General features: G+C 41.3%; 1 long non-coding RNA gene across 1 annotated transcript in view; it reads left to right on the top strand.

The window, feature by feature from the left end:
- Positions 1–12,659, top strand: part of LOC121278663 — a 114,534-nt gene extending 101,875 nt beyond the window's left edge. The window contains exon 3 of the long non-coding RNA XR_005943254.1: positions 12,263–12,659. This is a non-coding gene — a long non-coding RNA (uncharacterized LOC121278663). The remainder of the gene's footprint in view (positions 1–12,262) is intronic.
- Positions 12,660–13,127: the final 468 nt, after the last annotated feature.

The raw sequence follows: 13,127 nt of genomic DNA, 5'->3' as shown, positions 1-13,127 counted from the left end.
ATTGAATTTCAATTAGGAGTGTTTATATTGGTAATAGAGGCCAGGATTTAGTTCTAGCAATGGAGGTCCTCCAATTCCCCCAGCTGAAGAATCCATGGGAGCTTCTGTGGGGGAGGCCCAATATTTTTTACTCAGGCACTTAAATGTGTTATGGCACAGCCGTTGGTAAATGCTGAGCTTCTCAAATCCCAGAGGGAAACTTGAAACAACTGCCACAACTTGTTTTGCAATTTGTATATATTTTGAGATGCATGCCTTGAATTCAGTAGCAAGAAGACCACTGAATCTTATAGGTTTCTTACAATACTAAATTAAACCTTTATTAATAGAAGAAATTATTTTAAGTACATACATAGATCTACATATTACTACAATGATAACTCCTAAATCCCCCAGTTAACCTAACTCCCAGGTACACTTTTGTTAAGGCAACAGTAAGACACACAGATTTTAAAAGGCTCCGGCAAAGGAACACACAATACCCTGAAACAGTTGAATTCAAAGTGAGTTTTCTTCAGTCCTTTGTAGACAGCAGCTTGAGGCTTAGATACTGGAGGCTTTTCACACATGTTTTAGACCTTAGAATGCCTACCCTTACACACAGCCTTCTCTCCTTTATACATATTTTCCACTTTGAATGCAAATTCCCATTGTTTCACTATGTCTTTGGACTTTATTTCTCTAATAATAAAAATCTCTCTCAGTACCAATTTCACCAGTTAATCTTTGTAAATAAACACACTGTTTCTTAACTTCTCCTGGCTAGATGAAACATTTTACACCTCCTTTGAATTCAAGTTAGTCTGGTTTATTTAAAAACGCAAATGTTCCCTTTACACCTATGTTTATTTACTTAACATTTCAAACCTAGCTTACATTTTAATACACCAAAGCCTTATACCAGCTGCCTTTAATTCAATTGTCACATGCACACACATACAGACACACAGACCCATAGACACAGACTCCAGTTTAGACAGCAGCCTCAAGCTGCTGTCTACAAAGAACTGAAGTTAAGAAAACTCTACTTTACAATAAATTTCAATAACATTATGAAAATTATTATATCTTCCTGACAACTGGCCACCGTTGGGCCTTCCATGTAATGAAGGGCGGAAATCCTGCTCCTGAGAGCTGCTGGCCAAACAGGGGCCATCAGCTCTTCATTGTTGGCAGTACCATGGGCAGCAGTGGGTGCTGCCAGTAATGCTCCAAGGCCCAGACTGAGGATTGCTGCTGGATCCCTGGACACAGGTGAGTAGGGAAGGATGGGGGTCACGGGAGGGGATCATTGGAGGTGAGGGGCAGGGATATCCGAGGTAACGACATGGGTGTGGCTTTCAGTGGTCTCCTCCCCCCCCCCCCCCACCTTTACCAGGTCCCTCAATCGGGCATTGAGTGCCTGTCAATGAGAGATTACCCCTACAAGGCCACAGACAAACCCGACTGGCCTTCAGAAGACACAAAAGAACTGTGTAAGTCCTGTTAAATTCTTAAGCTGCCACTGAATTCTGGTGGGCTCAGACAATTGGCTCATTAAGAGCCTAACTGACACCCTGCCAGCAGGTGGGATGCTCAAGTCAGGCAGGATTCCCAAGACAAGCCCTTCCCACTCACAACTTAATAGGGGACAGTTTTCCTGATGCCGGGAATTCGATGTGGGTGCTCCTACCTGATTCTGTTGGCTCCCTTGCTGTCATGCCCGCTCCAGCTGGCTCAATTAAATTCCAGCCACAGAACCAATCATTTTCAGTGGCTCTATGGCTAAAATGTTTCAATATTTAACAGGCCTGACAGCAATACTATTCTGTCATTCAAATTAACCTTAACTCTAATTTCTCTAACTCCCTCACCCAAAAGCAGCCATTTTTAATTGTCAATATCAGTTATCATTTGGCTTCCTTTTGAGATTTAATGACAATGGCGCCAAATTTATTTCCCATAACTGAACTTGCCACCACTAAATCTACATTTATTTTCATGTTCATTTTCCAAAAGATCTCTGTAGCAAAAAAAAATAGAGGCTTTTATCACCTTTGATCTGTTCTTATTTATTTATAACTACTGTAACAATTCCTACTGCTAATATGCAAATACCAGTATATATGTTATATATTACTGTTCCTACCAGGCACTGAACCAGTTTAGTGAATGACAGATTTGTCATGTAAACAAGGTTTTATATGTTGTTTTATTTTGGCTGCAGCCAATTTCTCAAATTATTCCTCCATTTCTCAATTAATCTGTCTAATGTAGGACTTTATAGCATAACAGCACAAAAGTTAGAAGGTTCATGATTTAGGACCAAACCAGTTACAAACTTTGTTTAGCATTACCAATTGATTTTGATAGTAAATTATAGAGAAACCTTATTGTTCACTTTTTACTGAATTGGGACACTTATTGCAGGATGCTCAGAGATGCTGTTATTTTAGAAACATAAAAGTAATGTGACCTGAAATGGATCATTTCGACTTAATTTTGAAATACCTGAGTTTTGCACAGTTGAGGTAATTTTCTTTAGATATTCTTCAGAGACATGATATTGTAACAAAAAACAATACTCTAGAGGCATTTGAAATGTGTTACTTTTTCTGGCACACAAAAGTTGAGCCACAATGATGGTATTCTTGCGATATGTAACACCATATGAGTCATTAAATAGTGAGTAACCTGAACTCAGGAATTACATTGTTATCATGGTTGATACAGTTTTGAACATTGTTTTACAATAGTAAAATATTTATGAGCCGCTGAAAGGTATCGCCTTCTCATTGCAACGCCAATGAACAGAGTGATTATGGTGTAATTATAGTAAGAATATAATTTATTTTGAAAATTCCAAACCAATTAAGATAATTAGTTGCTTTGTAACACAAGAGATATGTTCTTCTAAATGGATAAGTTTTACTTTACCTTATGTAATAGGAGCTGATTTTCAAATAGCAGCTGTTACTGTACCATGACCAGTAAATGGGTGGTAACTCCAGTGAGTTACTGCCAGATTTAAAATGGCATTTTCTGATGTATCGCCATGTAACTTAGTGGACAATGTAACATATATTATCTGATTATTCAAATGTGACTGGAAATGAGCCATGTTGTAATGAAAGAATGTATGCGTTTGTCAATGCAGCTTCAACAAGCCCTCCTAGTTTATTTACTAACTAGTGAAAATTTTGATGTTCATTTGATGAAAGAGTTATTGCTGCTTGCAGGGTTTTTATTTATTTTCCATGCAGATTGTTTGTAACCACTTCTTAAACAGAAAACAAATCATGTAATGAAGTTAGGAAGTACAGGGAAAGGTGAACTAAGAGTATTGAGTTCTTTACTCATATGCAATACTATAATCTCTGAACTGTACTTCCATTATTATGAAAAGTACCTTCAGTTTAAACAGTTGAAGCATAGGGGTACATTGACCCCCCAATATTTATGAGGAACTAAGGAGGGAGCGGGGATGCCAGTCAGCAGCCACAAAACCTAAAAATACCAAGAAGGAGGAGGTTCTGCTGAATTTAATGGCCGGACCACATTAGAATTTTTTAAAATTCTGTTTCTCACTCAGTAATTGGCCAGATTGAGAGGCTGGCCAATTGTTGGACAGGAAACCTTGTGGTAATCAACAGCTCAGAACTGCTGGGTATGGTTCTCTGCAAATAAAAAGATCGGCAGTTGGTTTATTTGTTCATGGGATGTGGGCATCTCTGATAAGGTTGGTATTTGGTTTCATACCTAATTGCTGTTCAGAAGGTGGTGGTGAGCTGATGTCTTGAACTGCTGCAGTCTGTGTGATGAAAATACTCCCACTCTGTTAGGGAAGGAGTTCCAGGATTTTGGCCCAGTGATGATGAAGGAATGACAATCAATTTCCAAGTCAGTGTGGAGTGTGGCTTGGTGGGAAACTTTCAGGTAGTGGTCTTCCCATGTGCCTCTACCTTACCCTTCTAGGCAATAGAGGTCATGGGTTTGGGAGCCTTGCTGAGTTTTTGCAGTACATGTTGCAGATGGTAGACGGTGCAACCATGTTGCACCATGGTAGATGGAATGAATGTTTAAGGTGGTGGAGGATGGGATGGCAGTCAAGCAAGCTGCTTGGAGCTGCACACATCCAGTTAGGTGGAGAGTATTCCATTACCTTCCTGATTTGTGCCTTAAAGATGGTGGAAAGGCTTTGGGGAGTCAGGAGGTATGCCCCTTGCCTCAGGATTCCCTGACCTATTCTTGTCGTCACAGTGTTTATGTGGTTCTTCTTGTTAAGTTTCTGGTTAATGGTGAGGGATTTGCCAGTGGTAATGTTGTTAAATGTCAAGGAGATCTCATTGAATTCTTTCCTGTTGGAGATGGTCATTGCCTGGCGTTTTCATGGCACAAATTCTACTTATCACTTACCAGCTCAAAACTGAATGTTGTCCATGTCTTGCTCCATGAACCTTGTTCAAACCATTTCTGAAAATATATGGCAATAATGCTGATAAAGAACCAATGCCAGCCAAAAGAGCCACTTTTGAGCAGTAACATTGAAGTACATAAATTTTGAAAATGTAAACAATTTAAAGTATGCTGATTGTATATTACTGTCTTGCACCTTAATTGTAAAAATATTATGTAAAATTGAGTCTGAATGATATTAAATATTTTCTGTCAAATGGCTTTTCAGCACGTTTTATGATGTTAGTGGATCATGATAAAAAAAAATTACAATAGGAAAAGATGTTCCTGCTTACTGTTACAATCTGGGCCTCCAGACATGGATCAACCAGTGCATGGTCACAGTGAATTGAATTGTATCGCTTTCTTCAGGATGCATTTGATAATAAATGATTATTATTATCTTCTATGTGCCATCTTGATTAGCAGTTGTATTGATGTATATTGCAAAAAGAAAGAAGGTTGATGTGTTCAGTATCTTGGTAGCACCTTTCTGCTCCAGGCTGTTAGAACATAAATAATGGATGCAACAATTATGGATGTGACTATTACAACATTTTATGATTCCCTTACTGTGGATAATTATTATTTATTTCAATAAATGAATAAATTTGTATTGATAGAAATTAGTCTGAAAAGTTTAGCAAGCGTAAGGCTCCTAATGTATATATTTAATGGATCTCACGGTTGTTTTAGGTCTCCAATCAGGAAGTTTTAAAAAAAAGTGACCCACAAATTTAGCAGTGAGACCAATGCCTGGACAGATTCAACACAGGTTATCACGCTGCTAAATTGGAATGCTCTACATCCAACTGTGGCATGAGAAATGGCCTCTCCTTGACATTCAATTACATTACCATCAGCAAATCCCCCACTATTAACCAGAAACTTAACAGGAACAACCACATAAATACTGTAGCTAGAAGAGTAGGTCAGGGGCTTTGAATTCTGAGACATAGGACATGCCTCCTGACTCCCCAAAGCCTTCCCACATCTTTAAGGCACAAATCAGGAATGTAATGGAATACTCTCCACCCTAACTGGATGTGTGCAGCTCCAAGCAGCTTGCTTGACTGCCATCCCATCCTCCACCACCTTAAACATTCACTCCATCTACCATGGTGCAACATGGTTGCAGTGTCTACCATCTACAACATTTACTGCAACAACTCAGCAAGCATAACAATTCACCGTAATATTAATAGTTCTTGTATTCTAATATTGATTACCATTGTGCAGAAAGATTTGTTCTGTTTGCATGATTGAAATTCTATAGCAGTAAGCAACATGGAAGACAAATAATTATCTTTGCCCTGGATCCCATTCTGCTACATATTACTTCCTTTTAGGAAATCACACCTAACTTCATGTCATAATGCCAGCGGGATTTTCCACACCCACCCACTGCCGCGATATTCTGGTCCCACCTCAGGTCAATGGACTTCTGGCTGGGGCGCTGCCTCACCTGCGACAGGTCCCACTCACAACAGGGCTGGAAAAGCCCGGCCTACATCTAGAGCTATTTTAAAACAAACTTTTCTCCCAATACTGGATTTCTTGAAAACGTGAACAAAGCCTAGTGAGCTCGGGAAGTAGTGATTTGGGAACGGAATGAGGATTTTCTAATTGGGAGTTCAGTAAGAGTGAGAATTGGATGCAGGGTCGGGGGGAAATAGGTGGTAAGTAAATGAACTGAGGGGCAAAACCGTTGAAACAAGGGAGAAGAGAATTCAAGGAATTTAAATGAAACGGTTTATTTATCCTCATGATTTTTAATTCAGGTAAGCTTAACATTTAGTTGCATGAAGCTGGAATACTTAGTACATTGTAGCAGCTGTGAAGTTTGTTTTCCAGGTCCCGATTCTAAAGAGTTTCATCTGCAACAATTGCACCATGGCACATGTACTCAAGGCTGAAGCAGCCAGTGTTAACTCGGAACTGGTCACATATGAAAATATTAGGGAGGGAGAAGTTTTTATAGATACGGTATTTGAGAATACCACATTGGATGTTGAAGTAGAAGGGAACATGATATTCAGAGGAGGAGTTGAAAGTTGTGGTCAGGTAGTACAGTAGGAACGTTCATTCCTGTCTGTAGTTTCCAATTGTTTCACTTCTAGAAAGTGATGATGTGGAGGCCCATGGTGGAGATGATGTAACCTTGACAGTCGAGCTGTGCCATACACCAAGGCAATCCACAGGACTCTTAGGAAAGGAGGGAAAAATAGAAAGTCTAGCAAATAGGTTTTGATATAAGGGGATTTGATTATTTGGTTTACGGATAAAATTCTGTGCAAACTGCATCTGGAAAATTGAATGGTGTGTTGTCTGCTGGGTGCATGTTGAGGATCTGATGTTCAAAGTTGACAGAATGTTAGTGAGAGCAGGTGAGGAATCAGTATAGTTGTATATCAAATAGTTGTTGCACATATAGAAACAAATAACATAGATGGAAGTAGTCCAAAGGACCTTCATACTAAATTTAGGGTGGTAGGAAGAAAGTTTAATAGAAATCATAGAAAATTTACCACACAGGAACTATTTGGCCCCTCATGTCCGTGCTGGTGAATGAAGAGCTACCCAGCCTAATCCCACCTTCCTGCACCAGGCCCATCATCTTACAAGTCAAGACTCTTCAAGTAGACAATCAAGTACTTTTTACTAGAGGGGAAAGACTTCAAGTGTAGTCTTTTCTACTGTTGCCATATGCTGGCAAAAAGAGATGAAGGGTAATTTGGCAGAACAATGAGTGGGTAAGGCTTTGATGTAGGGAATCAGCTCTTCAGTTCCTCAAACAGTGGGGCACCTTTGGAAATAGGGTAGCCTATGAAGAACAAAAGAGTCCACCTAAACAAGGAGGTGGTAGATTTGGTGGCAGGCAAATGGAGGGTGTGTTTAAATTAGATATGAAGGTGATTACTGTAGGTGTAAGAGAGAGCGCTGAAGCACCTGGAGGAGAAAACCTTAAGATCCTCCAGTAGAAACATAATCAAAGCTTAAAAAGTCAAAGTCCAATGCTATTTGTAAAACAAAGTAAAAATATCAATGAAGTTAATCGAGAAATTAAGAGGCAATGGACTGGTGCTTGCATTAAAGCAAGAATCATAGAATTGTAGAATGATACAGCACAGAGGTGGAGGTGGTGGCATAGTGGCATTGTCACCGGACTGGTATTCCAGAGATCCAGGGTAATGCTCTGGAGACCTAGGTTCAAATCCCATCAAGGCAGATATTGAAATTTGAATTCAATAAAAATCTGGTCCAATGATGACCATGAAATCATTGCTAATTGTTGTAAAAACTCATCTGGCTGTCCTTACCTGGTCTGGCCTACATGTGATGCCAGACCCACAGCAATGTGGTTGACACTTAAAATGCCCTCTGAGCAAAGGCAATTATGGATGGGAAATAAATGTGGCCTAGCCAGTGACATTCATGAACAAAGAAAGGAGGTCATTCAGCCCATTGTGCCTGTGCTAGCTGTTTGGTAAAGTGAGCCAATTAATCCTACTCCTAGCTGTTTCCCTATATCCCTGTAAGGCTCTTCAGCTCAAGTATTTATTAAATTACTTTTACAATATTACTACTGAATCCACTTCTACCACCCTTTCAGGCAGTGCATTCCAGATCAAAACAATCTACGGCATAAAAGATGTTTTCTCATATCAGCTCTGGTTTTTGCCAGTCATCTCAACTCTGTGTCCTCTGGTTACTAACCCTTCTTCCATTGGAACCATTTTCTCTTTACTTATTTTTTTCAAAAACATTCATGATTTGAATGCCTCTATCAAATCTCCTTTTAACCTTCTCTGCTCCAAGGGGAACAATTTCAATTAACCTAAGCTTTAGAATTTTGCTGAGTTCGGATGACTTGGGAGCCAATTAAAAATGAAAGGTGGGACCTGATTCCGGGTTTTCCGGCCCCATTTCATTTCTGACAGCACTCCCGCCCTTGCTGGCTCCATTGTTGGGATAGGCAGTTTAAAGCAGCTCCCCTCCCCCACCTCCAACAGTTTCAGTAGAGTTGTCCCCTTCAGTAAGCAGATGTGGTTCATGGCCTCTCAGAGGAGGCATGAACCATGGGAGAACCAAAAAAAAAAGCCACCTGCTCCTGAAATTCTTTCATTGACAGGCTTTGAAATATAAAAAACAAATTGTGCTTTCAATTTCAATAGTGAAATGCTGTGTTTTAAGTTAGATGTATTTTACTGCAGGAATTGGGATCCCAAGCTAATAATCTGAAGTGATTTAAATGCCCAGAGTCCTTTCAGCAGCCATCAGTTATGGGAAAAAAAGTCTCCACCTGCTCCTGGGCTGCTCTGATTGACAGCTAAGTTTTTGAAGCTACATTTGATGACCTATCTGTTTTTGCAATTTCAGTAGGCACCTTTGTCTGTGAGCTCGAATAGTTTTTTTTATGGCAGCTGTGACCATTATGAGATCTTGGCTGACTTTCCAGAATCACTTATCTCAGCAGGAACAAAAACAGAATTACCTGGAAAAACTCAGCAGGTCTGGCGGCATCGGAGGAGAAGAAAAGAGTTGACGTTTCGAATCCTCATGACCCTTCGACAGAACTTGAGTTCGAGTCCAAGAAAGAGTTGAAATATAAGCTGGTTTAAGGTGTGTGTGTGTGTGTGTGGGGGTGGGGGGGGGGGGGGGGGGGGGCGCGGTGAGGGTGGGGAGGGAGGGAGAGAAAGAGAGAGAGAGAAGTGGAGGGGGTTGGTGTGGTTGTAGGGACAAACAAGCAGTGATAGAAGCAGATCATCAAAAGATGTCACAAACAACAGAACAAAAGAACACATAGGTGTTAAAGTTGGTGATATTATCTAAACGAATGTGCTAATTAAGAATGGATGGTAGGGCACTCAAGGTATAGCTCTAGTGGGGGTGGGGAGAGCATAAAAGATTTTAAAATATTTAAAAATAATGGAAATAGGTGGGAAAAGAAAAATCTATATAATTTATTGGAAAAAAACAAAAGGAAGGGGGAAACAGAAAGGGGGTGGGGATGGAGGAGGGAGCTCAAGACCTAAAGTTGTTGAATTCAATATTCAGTCCGGAAGGCTGTAAAGTGCCTAGGCGGAAGATGAGGTGTTGTTCCTCCAGTTTGCGTTGGGCTTCACTGGAACAATGCAGCAAGCCAAGGACAGACATGTGGGCAAGAGAGCAGGATGGAGTGTTAAAATGGCAAGCGACAGGGAGGTTTGGGTCATTCTTGCGGACAGACCGCAGGTGTTCTGCAAAGCGGTCTCCCAGTTTACGTTTGGTCTCTCCAATGTAGAGGAGACCACATTGGGAGCAACGAATGCAGTAGACTAAGTTGGGGGAAATGCAAGTGAAATGCTGCTTCACTTGAAAGGAGTGTTTGGGCCCTTGGACGGTGAGGAGAGAGGAAGTGAAGGGGCAGGTGTTGCATCTTTTGCGTGGGCATGGGGTGGTGCCATAGAGGGGGTTGAGGAGTAGGGGGTGATGGAGGAATGGACCAGGGTGTCCCGGAGGGAGCGATCCCTACGGAATGCCGATAGGGGGGGTGAAGGGAAGATGTGTTTGGTGGTGGCATCATGCTGGAGTTGGCGGAAATGGCGGAGGATGATCCTTTGAATGCAGAGGCTGGTGGGGTGATAAGTGAGGACAAGGGGGACCCTATCATGTTTCTGGGAGGGAGGAGAAGGCGTGAGGGCGGATGCGCGGGAGATGGGCCGGACACGGTTGAGGGCCCTGTCAACGACCGTGGGTGGAAAACCTCAGTTAAGGAAGAAGGAGGACATGTCAGAGGAACTGTTTTTGAATGTAGCATCATCGGAACAGATGCGACGGAGGCAAGGGAACTGAAAGAATGGGATGGAGTCCTTACAGGAAGCTGGGTGTATGCAACACCTGCCCCTTCACTTCCTCTCTCCTCACCGTCCAAGGGCCCAAACACTCCTTTCAAGTGAAGCAGCATTTCACTTGCATTTCCCCCAACTTAGTCTACTGCATTCGTTGCTCCCAATGCGGTCTCCTCTACATTGGAGAGACCAAACGTAAACTGGGCGACCGCTTTGCAGAACACCTGCGGTCTGTCCGCAAAAATGACCCAAACCTCCCTGTCGCTTGCCATTTTAACACTCCACCTTGCTCTCTTGCCCACATGTCTGTCCTTGGCTTGCTGCATTGTTCCAGTGAAGCCCAACACAAACTGGAGGAACAACACCTCATCTTCCGCCTAGGCACTTTACAGCCTTCCGGACTGAATATTGAATTCAACAACTTTAGGTCTTGAGCTCCCTCCTCCATCCCCACCCCCTTTCTGTTTCCCCCTTCCTTTTGTTTTTTTCCAATAAATTATATAGATTTTTCTTTTCCCACCTATTTCCATTATTTTTAAATATTTTAAAATCTTTTATGCTCTCCCCACCCCCACTAGAGCTATACCTTGAGTGCCCTACCATCCATTCTTAATTAGCACATTCGTTTAGATAATATCACCAACTTTAACACCTATGTGTTCTTTTGTTCTGTTGTTTGTGACATCTTTTGATGATCTGCTTCTATCACTGCTTGTTTGTCCCTACAACCACACCAACCCCCTCCACTTCTCTCTCCCTCTCTCTCTCTCTTTCTCTCTCCCCCCCCCACCCCCCTCAACACACCTTAAACCAGCTTATATTTCAACTCTTTCTTGGACAATTTCTGTCGAAGGGTCACGAGGACTCGAAACGTCAACTCTTTTCTTCTCCGCCGAAGGTGCCAGACCTGCTGAGTTTTTCCAGGTAATTCTGTTTTTGTTTTGGATTTCCAACATCTGTAGTTTTTTTGTTTTTATCTCAGCAGGAAACTGTATAGGCATTTTGATTGACATGTTTAAGAGGTTATTAAACAATTAGCTGTCTTTGCGGTTAGTGAAATAGTTGTTTTTGTTTTTACAACGAATTCACCCCTTTGGCCCTTTATAGCCTCTATGCCAGCTTAGTGCCAACTCATGCTAACCCAAGCCCACAATACCCCCACCCTTTGCCCTTACACCCACCATGTCAACTCACCCAGTATTCACCATGGGACCTTGGGACACATGCTGAAATAAAATAAAATCCAATTGTCTGTTGCAGACTTTATTTTTCTAAAGCAAACCTCTCACTCATAAATACCGATTTACTACATTTACATTCCTCCAATTACATTTTCCCTTATAACAACACACATTTCATTTAATTGCATAATGCCTTACAAAAACAGGAATTGGAACTCATAGCCTCACTTCAAAGAATCCATAACCACAAGGAGCTTTCAATCAAACTGAAATGAGAGGCACCCTACTGTGATAGTGGATGGTTGTGAAATCAGTCATGCAGCACTAATCCAGTAAAGGTATCCCTAATGCTAACGTTATTTCAATAAGTCATTAAAATAAATCAAAACTGTATGTATCAAAACTTTATTCTTCTTTGCTATGTTAAATGGACTTCTGCTGAACCATAAATGGTTGCTTCAGGTCACATGACTCACATATTGGCCATCTGTTCTGAAACATTCCAACAGAGACTACGAGATCAAAAGGTTTCCACTCCCATCCTTGTGGAACCTCACACCCCACGGCAAGGCCACATTATAATTATGAAAGTAGACTAACTGATTCCCTCAGCCAGGAGAATAACAAAGACAGAGGCATCAAAACTCATTATGCCTGAAGAAGTGTTATCGACCACCATTTTGCTTCTAAGGGAAACAATGGGTTTTAGTCAGGAGCACAAAACTGCTTGCGAGGCTGAAATTAACTCATTAATGGGCCATGTCACATGACCCCATGCTTCTACCCTTTTCGATCATTTTAATTTTACATTTCTAGCCTCACAGCTCAGACTGCTGCTTCAAAACCAGCCAGAAAGAACATCAGTAGCTCCGAGCTGGCCACCATCACACTAATCCATGAAGCCTGTTTGAATTTAAACATCGCTGATTATCGCCAGTCAGACAGTCTAAGTACAGAAAGCCAATCATGTTGCAGCATCATTCGTTTCACGGATCTTCGTGTTGCAGTCTCCAACCAGGAATCATCTGGACTGAACTCCACCATGAAGGAAGCACCATGTGGACTTTGACTTCTCAGACTCTTGAAATCACATGAACTAACATTCATTTCTGTGGTTTGTACTGTTGTTGCCCATGATTGTGAATCTTCCTCTTATCTATCCCTCCTTACTCTCTCTCTCTCTCTCTCTCTCTATATGTGTGTGTATATGTGTGTGTGCACATGTGCACCCCCACCCCCGCCCCCAGGTTTGAATGTGAATAAACCAACCTTCTGAGTTAATCATAATGTGAATTTGTTGTGAGTTATTAAATTGGATCACACAAACTGAAGGTTTGGAGAATACTCCAGCCTATTTTTAAAATAATTCAAAAACACCTCTGCTTATGGACGGACGGGGAGAGGAAAAAGCAGTTCAGTTTCCCTCTCTCCTGTCTGGAACACTTACGTCAACAGACGGACAAAGCAATCGTTTTTTTTTACATTCTAGGCAGTTTTTTCAAAGATTTAAATGGCAGGAGTTTTAAATGCCTTGATAGCTTGGCAGCTCCCTTTGAAAGTTCATCTTGACACTTTTGATAATTGTTTCCAATGAGCTTCACAGTTCCAATGAGTTTATGTACTTTTTACTCACATTCATGCCGACTTTTAGAAGTCCCAAAGAGCACCTGACCTCCCCAAA

Source organism: Carcharodon carcharias, chromosome 6 (genome assembly GCF_017639515.1).
Source record: "Carcharodon carcharias isolate sCarCar2 chromosome 6, sCarCar2.pri, whole genome shotgun sequence".
NCBI classification, from domain to species: Eukaryota; Metazoa; Chordata; class Chondrichthyes; order Lamniformes; family Lamnidae; genus Carcharodon; species Carcharodon carcharias.
Note: the sequence above shows the minus strand (reverse complement) of the source record. Positions and strands in the feature narration are given on the sequence as shown.